At 40.4% G+C, this 12668-nt stretch overlaps 1 long non-coding RNA gene across 1 annotated transcript in view; it reads right to left on the bottom strand.

Moving 5' to 3' along the window:
• Positions 1 to 12668, bottom strand: part of LOC310678772 — a 685086-nt gene that overhangs the window by 632796 nt on the left and 39622 nt on the right. The window lies entirely within an intron of this gene.

Here is a 12668-nt window from a genome sequence, read left to right as displayed (position 1 = left end):
CTTCCACTACCTCCCGCAGTTTGGTCAAACTCATGCTGGTAGCTTCAAGAACACTGTCCAACCATCTCGTCCTCTGTCGTTCCCTTCTCCTTGTGCCCTCCATCTTTCCCAACATCAGGGTCTTTTCCAGGGAGTCTTCTCTTCTCATGAGGTGGCCAAAGTATTGGAGCCTCAGCTTCACGATCTGTCCTTCCAGTGAGCACTCAGGGCTGATTTCCATAAGAATGGAGAGGTTTGATCTTCTTGCAGTCCATGGGACTCTCAAGAGTCTCCTCCAGCACCATAATTCAAAAGCATCAATTCTTTGGCGCCCAGCCTTCTTTATGGTCCAGCTCTCACTTTCATACATCACTACTGGGAAAACCATAGCTTTAACTATATGGACCTTTGTTGGCAAGGTGATGTCTCTGCATAGGATTGCTTTTTAAGACCCATACTGCCAAAATGGTTGGACAAACTATATTGCTGGCTGCATCCCTTTATCTCATATGGAAGCCCTGGAGGATAAATATGTGGGACATACATGTGATGAACATGAAACACCTCCAACTGGAATTAAGGGCTCATCCAAACTTCCTTTTGCATTGTCTGCACTGTGCTTTCCAGTCACAAGTCTGTGCTTTAAAGCTCTGTGTCCAAGAAGCTATTTTTGGGGGTTTTTTGTCCCAGCACTTTCCCCAGGAAAACCCACATCTTACCACTGAATGGAGCAAATGGCAGTCTGCTTCTAAGAAGGCAGGCAGTATATTGGGCTGTATATTATTTTAAACCATTTTGACATCACAGATGCTAAATTCCAGAGGCACAAACTACCAACTGGTGAATTAAGCACTTCCAAAAAAATAAAAATAAAAATTGGATGGCAATGACTATGCCCCGAGGACACAAACATGTGCATTTTTCAAAGGAAACTAATGCTCAAATTGGATGAATGAATTCGGAATGCACTACAATTTTTTATGTTGGTTATCACCAATTCCAGGGCTAGTGCAGAATTACTTTGCAATGCTGGAGAGTTGTGTGTTCCTCTAAAGTGAACACAGAGAAATTTCATCCTACAAAGAACAGGAAAAGGTTGTGGTGAAGAAGGCACGTGCAAAGATTTTCATGAGGCTAGGCAGCCAAATTGATATATTATGTGCAAAAAGTGGGGGAGAGTTATTCCTGGACTTCAAACATAAAATGAGGATATTATCTATCCCCCATTTCGAAGGAAAGGGTTCTTCTTTCTGTCCTCTCCAGTACTGCTGTTTTTGTGTGTTTATTTTAAGGAGTTGGAGGGTAACCTCATCCTGTCTCCAACAGCCTAAATTGATATGACCAAGTTAAAGCTTTTTGTATGATTCTGTAGTGCACATAAGCAGGGCCTACTTTTGTTATAGTCTGTGGCACAGTAAAGCATCAAAATGCTATTTTGAACTCATTTGATATTATTCCAGAACTGAGAGATATGAGCAAGCAGATTTTGGAGACCAGTAAGAGAAGATAATGTGATGACTGAGAACTTGAATATACCCTTCGTTTTTATGTTTTGTCAAAGGAGAACAGCATAAAATTTGCATAAACTATTTTTCTTCTGTAAGTGAAGAATTAAATTCCTATACAGTGGCACCTCAGAAGTCAAATGGAATCCTTTCCAGAAGTCTGTTCGACTTCCAAAATGTTCAGAAACCAAGGCATGACTTCCAATTGGCTGCAGGAAGCTCCTGCAGCCAATTGTAAGCCGCAGAAGCCATGTTGGACATTTGGGGTTCCAAAGAATGTTCACAAACTGGAACGCTCACTTCTGGGTTTGTGGTGTTCAGGAGCCAAAACGTTAGACATGCAAGGCGTTTGCAAATCAAGGTACGACTGTAATTTAAATTGAAATAGAATGTACCTCATTTTTGTGAGGAAGACTCTGACGAGCTTTGTTGTCCATTTGCTGACTACTTTAGGTCCCCTGCTGCTCTCCTTTCTTATGGGACTTTATCTTTATGCTAGACTTGGACCAAGTAGTCCTTCAAACAAAGGACAGCCCTCTGTAACATAAATCACATGGTCACCCTACTTCAGACAATAGAATAAAGGCCTGATGGACATGCTCTTTGGAAGTTTGTTGCTATGGCTGCCTCTCTGTTTCTTCCCCTGCCATGTTTAAGATGGATTTTGTGGTCACTATTGTCTTGTGAGATACCTTTAGAAGAAGAAAAGGCTAAGGAGTAAACTATACACAAATCCAGAGTGGAGTCCGTAAGATCTTGAATGCCTCCTTCAAGCAACTCCTGCAGCCAGGTTGGTGCCAAATGTATTGCTCTGCTTTCCTTTGGACCACATTAGTGAGGTCATGAGGGGGTTGTGTCATCTGGGCAACCCAGGGCCTCCATATACACTGCCCTGAATTGTGCCCCAGAGAGGTCATTTCAGTGCGCACTCCATTGCCTCTCAAGACAAATAGATGCCAACAACAACAACAATTGTCTTGTTTTGGGTGAGAAGAGAATACATGAAACAGAATTCTCAAGCAGTTCTTCTAAGCCCAACCAAATATAATTTTTATTTCACATGTGCAGTATAAATAAACAATGCCTAGGCACCACTCCTGCAACCACAGGAGCCCAAAAAGTAGATCCAAGAGAAACATTAACTTTGAGTCACACACCTCCTGATGGCATCTGATCCAACTCATTAAGAAGTCACCATGGAAGCTGTGGCAACAACACAGCTCCAGAAAACATGTAAACTAGGCCATGGGATGCAAGACATGCGTGAAACAAAATGAAGTGGAAAAATAGAACATAAGTAGTTAGTGATCCGAACTAGGAATCTGTTAAACTAAAAGATAATTCCCTCCCACATCACACATCTTGTCTGCTGTGCAATTTCCCACTCACTAGTTCACCTGGATTGTATAGAGATTGCTCCCTGTTGAGCAGCCAAGCAGTAAATTGTACTTGCTGCTCTTTCTTGCCACCACCTACCCTTCAGACTACTTTCAACATTATCCAAGCACCCATATCAGCCCTTTAAAGCCAAGCTTTGCAGTCCAAATAGTTTCACAGCACTGCCATTTCAGCCGGGAAACACACTTCAGTGCTATGATATAGCTTCCCTTTTCTTTCTCTTTTTCTTTCTCTCTCTTTGTCTTCCGGCTATAAAATGCCAGTAGCCACAGAAGCAGAAGACTGATGATAAAATCTCAAGGATGTTTAACATGCTCCTTGAAATAATATTGGGCAATATGCAGCTATGAAGATGATGTTAGATTCCATCACAAAGACACATCTCATCTCCATAATCAGAAGAATATTGCCTTATATCTTCGCAGTTCATAGCCTGTCCCACAGCAACTGAAAATTCACCCTTAAACGTACATTCTGTTTTATATAGATGATGCTTGCATTTGGCTGCAACCATCTCCATTTTACATAAAGGGAGAATGTTGGATTTCTACATGAGTGTTCGATGTTGAATGTTTGAGTGGTTTGGTTTGGTTTGGTTTGGTTTGGTTTTCAAGCAATAACTGGATGTCTAGAGAGTCTGATGGCTGAGTGATTGGGTACGGCAGCATGGTTCTTCTAGTCCTGTTTTGTATTATTACATGTGAGGACACTGACTGAAATGTCCTCAACCTGAATTTCCCAGAGGAAGAGCTATAAACAAAAATAATTAAATATCATCAAGACAGGGAAGAAAAAGATCTAAATCTATGGATCCAGGTTCTCAATTACAATTGAATGCCAATGCAGTAAAAGCAAGTTATTTTCTCCTTCATCTTTGGTTCTAGGTTTGCACCAAACATTTACAACATTCCAGCTTCTGGAATCTCACCTCCCTCTTTTTCCATTCCACAGCCATGTTCAACTTCTACAATTTTTTTCTAATTCTTATCCTGGGAATAGGACTATTTTAAATGAAAATATATTTCTAAGGTAATTAACTTAAACCTCCTAGTTAAAGCATATGTGGCATTTTATTGTATTTAGTCCATAGTTAAGAACATAAGGAATGACCTGCTGGGTCAGTCCAGCAGTCTGTTCTTACAATGGCCAACCAGATGCCTATAAGAAACCCAAAAGCAGGCCCTGAGGGCAACTTGTGATTCCCAGCAAATGGCATTCAGGGGCATTGACAATGGAGGTGGTTCAGCTATTTGTATACAGCCCCCCTCCCCATTTACGTGCATTCAGTATGTGAGTAACTGCACATACGCACCTTGTGCCAAGCCCAGAAGTGGCCTGAAAACATCATTAAAAACATCACAGAAAGGAGTGGAATGGATCAGAACAGGGGCAAGAGCAAGGTGGGGATGGAATGGGGGTGTTTTCAGGCTTTTTCCAATGATGTTTCAAATATACATGATTTCATTGTGTTGCCTCAGAACGTAACCCCCACATAAATGGGGGCCTTCCTATACTACTTGGCCAGTAAAGTTTCTAAGCTGTGTCCATAAGAACTGCAAATACATGCAATGGATAAAATCAATCACAACCAATCAGGGGGGAAAAACTGTTTTGCTTTCCATTAAATTATTAAACTTTTTTAAAAAAGCAAAATAAACGAATATAGCAAAGCAAAAAAAAAATTTCTTTTCTTTTATCCTTTTAGGAAAACTTGTATAGCAAGATATGACAAGGCCTGATAAATGGAAAGCCATGTTATTCCAAGCAGGCTGCAGGTGAGTTTTATGTTTTTTCATTCGTTTTCTCACTACACCTCGCATAAATCTGTGCCAGGAACTACGGGAGCATGATGCAGTGGAGTCAAGTTCCATAATGAATTTTGAATGAATAGCGGGTGTTGGGACATCTTGGCAGATCCTATAAATTACCCTGAGTGTAACAGCCATCTCTAAGAATCAAGTAGGCTTAACCAATTTCCCATCTTCTCACAGCTTCTTGTGTTGAGTTGTATTCTGGCAGCTGGTGAAGGCTAAGACCTTAGTGTCTCATTTTGCGGCCAAAACCAGACTACCCTAAGCGAGAGGATAGGATTCTGAAAGGAAAGAACAAGAAATACTCAGGAGCAAGGCCCACTTTTATAGCACCCCTAACCCCTGCACTGACTGGCCTGGAGTAGCAATGTGCTTCCCTTGCAAGGAAGTCTTACGACCAAGTGGGGCAAATTAACTCCTGTCCAAGGAATGGGAACAGCCACCTCAATACCATGCAAGCACAAACCTAATGAAAATAAGCATCCCTCATGTTATTTCTCTGGAGTTTCTGAATACATGCAGAGGAGCCACCGGCAATAATGTCACCTTGATTCCATGAAACAAAAGGTTAACAAAAGTTGGGTGCTTTATGAAGTACTTATGGGCAAACTCTTCTTGGCTCCCCGGAATCAATTCATTTCCACAATCAGTTCATTTCCATTCATTTCCTGCATGGATTATCTAGCTAGCTAGCTATCATCTATCTATTTACTTTGCTTTTTAGAATGTTTTATTGAAATAAGAAGAAAGTAACATATAACAAAATTATCCATAGATAAAAGAAAAAATATATTACTGTTTGTTACATTGTATCATGTTCTTCTTAAGATTCCATTGACTTTCCACCAACCTCTCATGCCTCTAAACGTTGTTCTGCCTATCGCACTATTTATTTCAAATAAAAATAAAAATTGACAGATTTCATAGATAGTATGTTTTTCTAGTACTCATCCAATATATCTCAGAAGTTATTCAAGAGCTTCTACAGACTTCATGTTATTACAATAATCCTTGAGATACTCTTCATATATGCCCCATTTCTTAATAAAAGTTTGTTCAGTGTGGTCTCTCAGTTTTTCTGTTAATTCTGTCAATTCAGCATATTCCAACAATTTATTTTGGAATTTTATTTTCTGCATGGATAACTAGATCACCCTTGGGGTCTCTTCCATCTTCAAAATTCTATGATCACCACCAAGCTTTCCACAGAATGCTTTTTAAAAAACCCCAAAAATTCCAATATTGAGCCTTTCATAGCTTTTCCAAGAATATTTGTTAAAAGGGAGGGGGAGAAATGCACATCCCTTTCCCAAAACTCAAAAAGGGTGTGGAAATAAGCAGCAGTAGACCTCCTATGGAACTGGGGAAATGTTCAGGAGTTCTGTTTCCTGTCAGCCAGCCTACTATTTGGAGTTTCCTTTATTTTCCCTTTCTATGCGGTAAACTGTTGAGTTGTTCTTCTTTTGCTGCCCCATTCTGAATTAAACATTGATTCAAATGTACATAGCATTGATTCAACTGTGCATTGATCCAAGTGTATCAGATGTTGTGCCTCTTTACTCAAACATTCATTACTACAATCAGGCTAGCCAGCTGCTCTTTATGGATATCAGCTCCCTCTCCGTCTTCCATGTGTCTTATTAGGCGGCATTCAAATGTGGGGTTTATTGCATTAATCTTACTGGTTATAAAGTCCCAATTTCTATTGTTCCATTAATGTTGCATTTTCCACTGCATTGTGGAACGGTGGCTTTTTATCAATATACTACCATGCCGCAATAACTTTTGAATGGCTGAAAAGAATCTTATGCCAGGATACCTCCCCAAATTTCATCACCGAGGGGTGGGGTGGCATGATTATGAATACCAGAGGGAAATTACAGTGCAAAACTCTCACAATGTTCTAAGTCAACAAGGCTGCAAGAGATATCCCCTCTGGAAACAATTAACACAGAAATAAGTTCTCAACTTCCGCTAGATTTCCAGAAGTGGATTTTACATCATGTGAAAAGTCACATAAAACATGAAAATTAACAGGTAACGGAACATTGGGAAGACTGAAAAAAGTGGTGTCTAAATGCAGCCTTAGGCTTTGTCTGCTATGCTATGGTTCTCAGATGATTCTCTGATAATTAACAGCATTTAAACAGCAATTTCCCACGCTGTTATTGGAATCGGTAACTCCCAAGCCTGGTTACCTATGTTGACACTTATTGTTTCATTTTTACAACAAGGATAGAGAACCTGAGGCCCTTCAGAACTCCCACCAGCCCCTGACAGTGTGATAAATGGTCAGGATGATGACATCATCCCCCAGAGACACCTGAAGGGCCAAAGATTTCCCACCCGCACTTTACAGATTCCAAGTTATTCCTGGTTCCCCAATTTCTGTTGTCACCAAATATTCAACATCTTCTTGCCTAAAGCCAAGAACATGAATTCCAGCCTTGGCAGTGCAAGTCTACGCAGTAGTAGACAGACTTAATTTTTATACACAGTTATTGGGTCTGCTTTGAATAGTCTTTTTATGAAATCAGAAATTCAGCTGTTGCTCCTTTAGAAAGAGAGAGGCAGAGAAGCATTGAATTATCGAGATGATGGTGCGCAATGCAGTAGCACATATGACAAAAATTTCACACAAGTCAAAAAAATAAATAAATCCTGTGGGGTTCACAGTAGTAATTTGGTGACTTTCTGATCCCCCGTTCATTGACAACAGATGTCTGAGGAACAGCAAAGCAAACAGAAAACCTCCGTCAGTTTAACCACACTGGGCTCTGCTTCCAAATGTCACATTTCTTCATGCTGTAGGGCAAGACTGGATGAAAAATGACACAGAAAGGTCACAGCACTGTCACTTTTGTATTAAAATGAAATAGGCTTGACTTTGCAGGGCTTCTTCATTTTCACAAGTTAATATGAGAGAGTGCATTGCATCCAAATGCCATTTCAAAGCTCAGCTCTGTTTTCTTACACTGAGGAAATGGAAATGTGTTGGTTTTGATCCAGCTCCCGAGCCTATTGTGTGCAGGTGGGGGGGGCACACAAGTATTTAGAAGAGAAATATGACTTTGGGAAGGATTACTTATTGTACTAAGCGTGCAATTTGTACTGTTACCTGCCAAAGAAATTGCTTTCATAGCCCTCCATCTTCTGCAGCCGCTATGGTAAATTATAGTACTTGACGTTCTGATGGAAACTATAAGGACCAGTTGACATACTGTAAGAAATGCTGAATACATCACAATTGGCAACTTAAACTAAAGATAATTGGTGACTTTGGAGTTGTTGCTTAGATAGATCCTCCTGTCTGTAGCAACCAAAATGCTCCAAAGAGGAAATGCAATTCCCCACTTCCTACCATATTCATACTGTTTTTCCTCCCTTGATATAGAATGGATCAAGGGATTATTTAAACATTTTGCATCCACTATGCCAGGAGGAAAGCTTATCTGGCTCCCCCAATGGTGACTATCCAATTTCTTTTAAAAATAATAATGGTTGTGTTGATTTTTTTAAAGACTCAAAGGACAAGAATGTTGTGTGGGACATGATGTTTCATTATGAAAAGCTAATCTAACCTTGCTTCTGCCCCCTTGTGATTCTCAATAGATAGTGGTGGAACATTAGGTGTTTTTAATCAGGGCTTGTTCCAGATTTGAAGTGATTCCAGCAAAGTCTTCTCTGGTACATCCTCTGTTACATTGGTTGGTGCTCCTAGAAGACTTACCTGATGCTGTTGGTGGTAGGAAGCATCAATGCTGGCACCTGCAGTGTTTAGATGTAAGCCTCCTGTCATCTTCATTACCCATAATGCTGAAGGAAAGACATGAGGCAGGAGTTGGTAATGCAGGTGAGCTGTGCATAAGCAGGCTGCCAGCTAGCTCTGACGAGGCTCTTTTTATTAGCACAATATGTAAAAACAGTCAGATACATTTTGGACTGGGACCTTTACACATCTTCCAATCCCGAGATCATGGGGTGGTACAAAGTTATTTTGGCACCTGTTTCCACCCCGTCATTTTCCCCTTGAACAATGTATAACAAAAGAGACAAAGGTCACAGACAGGGCACAGCAGACCACTAAGAGAGCAAAGGTTAGATAGAGGGCATGATGTTCAGACAGCTGTGGCTTGTCTGCGAGTGGAAGTGTGCTCCACACCCGGCGGTCATTCCTTCATAATGCCTCTGGTGTAGTGTCACTTCAAGGCATTTTATATTGTGAGCCACTATGAGACCTTCAGATAAAGGGTGGTATACAAATTAAAATGATGCTGATGATGCTGGATGCTGTTCTGGAGGCAGCTCACAGCCACCCAGTGCAGGGGGTCCAGGGCCAATCCCAATGGTGGGCTTTGTTGGTGCTCAGCAGTTGCCCATGGATTTGGTGTGCTAGCACTGTATCTGGAATGAAATGTGCATCTGCCTGACCCAGTGGGGGCTGGGAAATCAGTTTGGCCTGAAGGTATAATGTGTAGGAGTGATAGACCTAAATAGTCTGTTGGGTTTTGGAGTTAGCTTGCAAAAGTACCCATAGGATTTCTGAGTGAAAAATAATTTTAGGGGATCATTCCATCTGACTTGCTTCTGTGCCCCTGTAATGCTAATCTGAAATAACCAGGAAACTAAACAAAACCCCACTTGTGTATCACTTGTGGCAGCTGGTACTCTCTGGGCCCTTTTCAACCACCATTGCTGTCATTAGGAAATAGCTGTCTAATCAAGAGCCTGCTTAAGCTTTCCACTGTCTTAGGATAGATGCTACAATCTGGGACTGTGGCTTCAGTTACTACTGCCAAATCCTGCTCTCATCATGCTGGCCTCTTCTTTGGTGGCCAGTCACTGGAAATTTTGTTACTTCCAGCACTCAGCAAGCAGACTCCACTCTGTTTCTCATAATATTGCCCACAGCTTTGGCCCTGTGTTTTGGGGTTGGGAGGGAGGCAATGGCTGTCCTGCTTCAGTGCAATGGGTATGTTCATTTTTAAAAAAACATATCCATATGGACATGCCATCTTCCTTCAGAAAGTCCTTGGCAGAGCCTCATATATTCCGTATATCATGCAGAAAATTTCTTTCTCAGAGTACAACTCTGAATCACCACTGAAATTAAAGAAAAGACCCAGTGTGGCATAGTCATTCGAATGTCAGGTTGGGACTTGAGAGACCCCGGTTCACATCCTCACTTGGCCATGAAACTGACAGTGTGACCTGTCAACTCAACTTACATCACAAGGTTGATTAAAGGGGCAGGTGAGGATAAAGGAGAAAACCATGCCAAGCTACTTGTTGAAAATATGGGGGGGATATGGGATGTGAACTAAATACATTTTTTAAAAAAACTTTCAAAATCTAGTGCCCTAAATTACTGAAAATTAGAGCTGCACAGAGAATAGGCCTGAAATAATTTCCCCTATGCCAGGGGTAGCTAATGAGGTTCCTCCAGATGTTAAATTGCATCTTCCATCATCTGAGAGTTAAAGGGAGCCCAACATCAGTTGGAGGGCACTAGAATAGGAAGGCTGCCATATGGTTGGGTTTTCTTAATAACATGGAAACACTGTGAACTTCATGCTATGATTACCTGACAGCTACTGACCATGTGATATGTATATTTTTCCTAATCAAGGGAAAACTGAAATTAGCATGCATTTATGCAAATACACAGAAGCAATAGCTGAGCTGCCCAATCTCTAAGAGAATGACAGTCCTACTCTTTGACCTTTCTCAGGGCTGGAAAATAGCAATTTGGAGTGTATTGATCCCGGTTACCAATAATGCTGCTCTTAACCTTTCTTGCCTTTTAAGTTGAGAAGCCCCTTGAAATGTGACATGGATATTGTTCGCTGTTACATTTAAATATCAAATACTCCAATTACTGTAGCTGACAAAGAAGACTAAACTGGCTTTGTTCAACCCAAGCTACAATCTTTCAAGTTTCTGGAACCAGACCTGTCCTCTGGGATTAGCACAAGTACAATAACAAGGAACAAGATGTTAAATTGCAGAGGTCAGGAAACTAGTCAGAGGTTAATCTCTAGAGTTCTGTGTGGTGTGTGTTTAAAAGTATTTTAGAAACCTATGATCGTGTTTGGCAAATTATGGAGAACTACATAATGATAGATTCTACTCCATGGGTTTAATAAAGTTTAAAATTTAAATGTTTCCATTGTGAACATGAAGAAGGCACTGGTTGCATTTTTTAAAAAAATAACTCATGCAAATTATTTGTGCTCATTTCTAAAAATAATAAAAATAGAATGAGTAGTGAAAAATAATATTTTGCTTCTCTATAAGAAAACCACAGGGGCATTTTTACACACAACATTGAAGATGAAATTCTGCATCCACCTACTTTAGCGAGCCTGATTCAAATCAGTAGAACTTACTTTAGAGTCGATGTGGATACACTTGAGTTCCTCAAGTTTGTATTTTGATTGTCAAATCTACCATGAATAGAATATCTCTTTGATTTAACAGTTGTTCACATATGTTCCCTGCTTGTAGCATTCACACATACAGACAATTACCACAAGAGAAGCAAGTAGGCTTCTTTAGAGTCCCTAAACTGGAATGAATAGTTTCAATATATTTTATTATTTTAACTGAGCACAATTCAGCTTACTGCCTTAAAAACACATGAAATAGATAATTGAGTGAATGAATGAATGGGCAAATGAAAACTTAATCACAGAGATTTCTGGAAGGCTGACACGCACTCACCCCACCCAAAGGAAAACCTGTGGTATGGGCAACATTTTGTCAGAAATGGAAACTTTCTCCATCTCTCTTTTCTACTGAAGCTACAATTCACCACTGCATAGAAGACTGCTATTTTCTCAGAGTATGGGACAGCCATTTGGATTCCTTTCTTATCCAGCTTTGATCCTATGCAAACCAAGCCATATCATAAACGTATGTGAAACATGGCTTATCGCTGCCAATGAAACCACACAACTATGTTGACTTTCCCACATATAATTTGTGAGCATCGGCAAACAACCATTGGAAGGTGGTGTTAGGATGTGGTGAGAACAGAATGGGTTGGCCTGCCTTGTTCCTGCATCTAATACATAGCTGCTTTAAATTCTTTTTGAGACTTTTACAAGACAGCTGGCTTTCATACTCAGAAACTGGAGACGAGCTTGTGCAGGTTTAGCCTAACCAGTGAAGTATCCTGGGATGCTAAGGGAGAGGAACAGAGAGAATACATCTTTTTGCCATATTTTGAAATATATCATCAACCGGGGTGTGGTATGGTGAAAAGCAGTCAAGGGCAACCGATTAACAAAGCCTGTGCCTTTACCGATAGTCATCTGTTGTATGAATTCAAGGCAGCAATACTAGACAAGCAATAGTAGCCCTCCCAAATGGTTTACAAAACATAAATGCAAGTGCACTGCTGGTGGATGCCTGGTACTGCCCAGAACAGGCCAATGACTTTATTGGTCTGTATTTGGATAGGGTGTTGCTGCCATCATTCACCAGCAGCAGATTGGTACTGTGTTGAGTAAATTGCCCACATTGGCTTCCTTCAACAGAAACCTACCAATAAGGTTGCCCTGGGCTGCCCCACTCAACAAAGAAGCAGCCATTTGTCACTTTGGTTAATTGAGTGTTAATAGTCACTGCTTTTTGGCCACCACAGGTAATCAATATGTCACCTTCTTTGAAGAATTAAGTTTACAAATCTGACAATTTCAGTTTCTTGGTTTTTCTCTCTTCAGTTCAGTTCTTCAGATTTCCACATCATTTTTTTCTTTACGTTCTCCTGAAATTTAGTATGAATTTATCCTAGGCAACACATCATTGCCTAGAGTTTTGCCTTATATTCACATTTTGTGCAAACTAATTTCCCGTAATATGATGCATTTGTGTATGTTATTTTCAGTATTATATGCACTCTTTACTCCATAATATCTATTACTGCACACATTAGTTTACTAGAGAACTGCATTGCAAAATTCAGAGAACA

This window comes from Podarcis tiliguerta (assembly GCF_965153285.1).
Source record: "Podarcis tiliguerta genome assembly, chromosome: 5".
Lineage (NCBI taxonomy): Eukaryota > Metazoa > Chordata > Lepidosauria > Squamata > Lacertidae > Podarcis > Podarcis tiliguerta.
The sequence above is the reverse complement of the archived record's forward strand: the minus strand, read 5'-3'. Positions and strand labels throughout refer to the sequence as shown.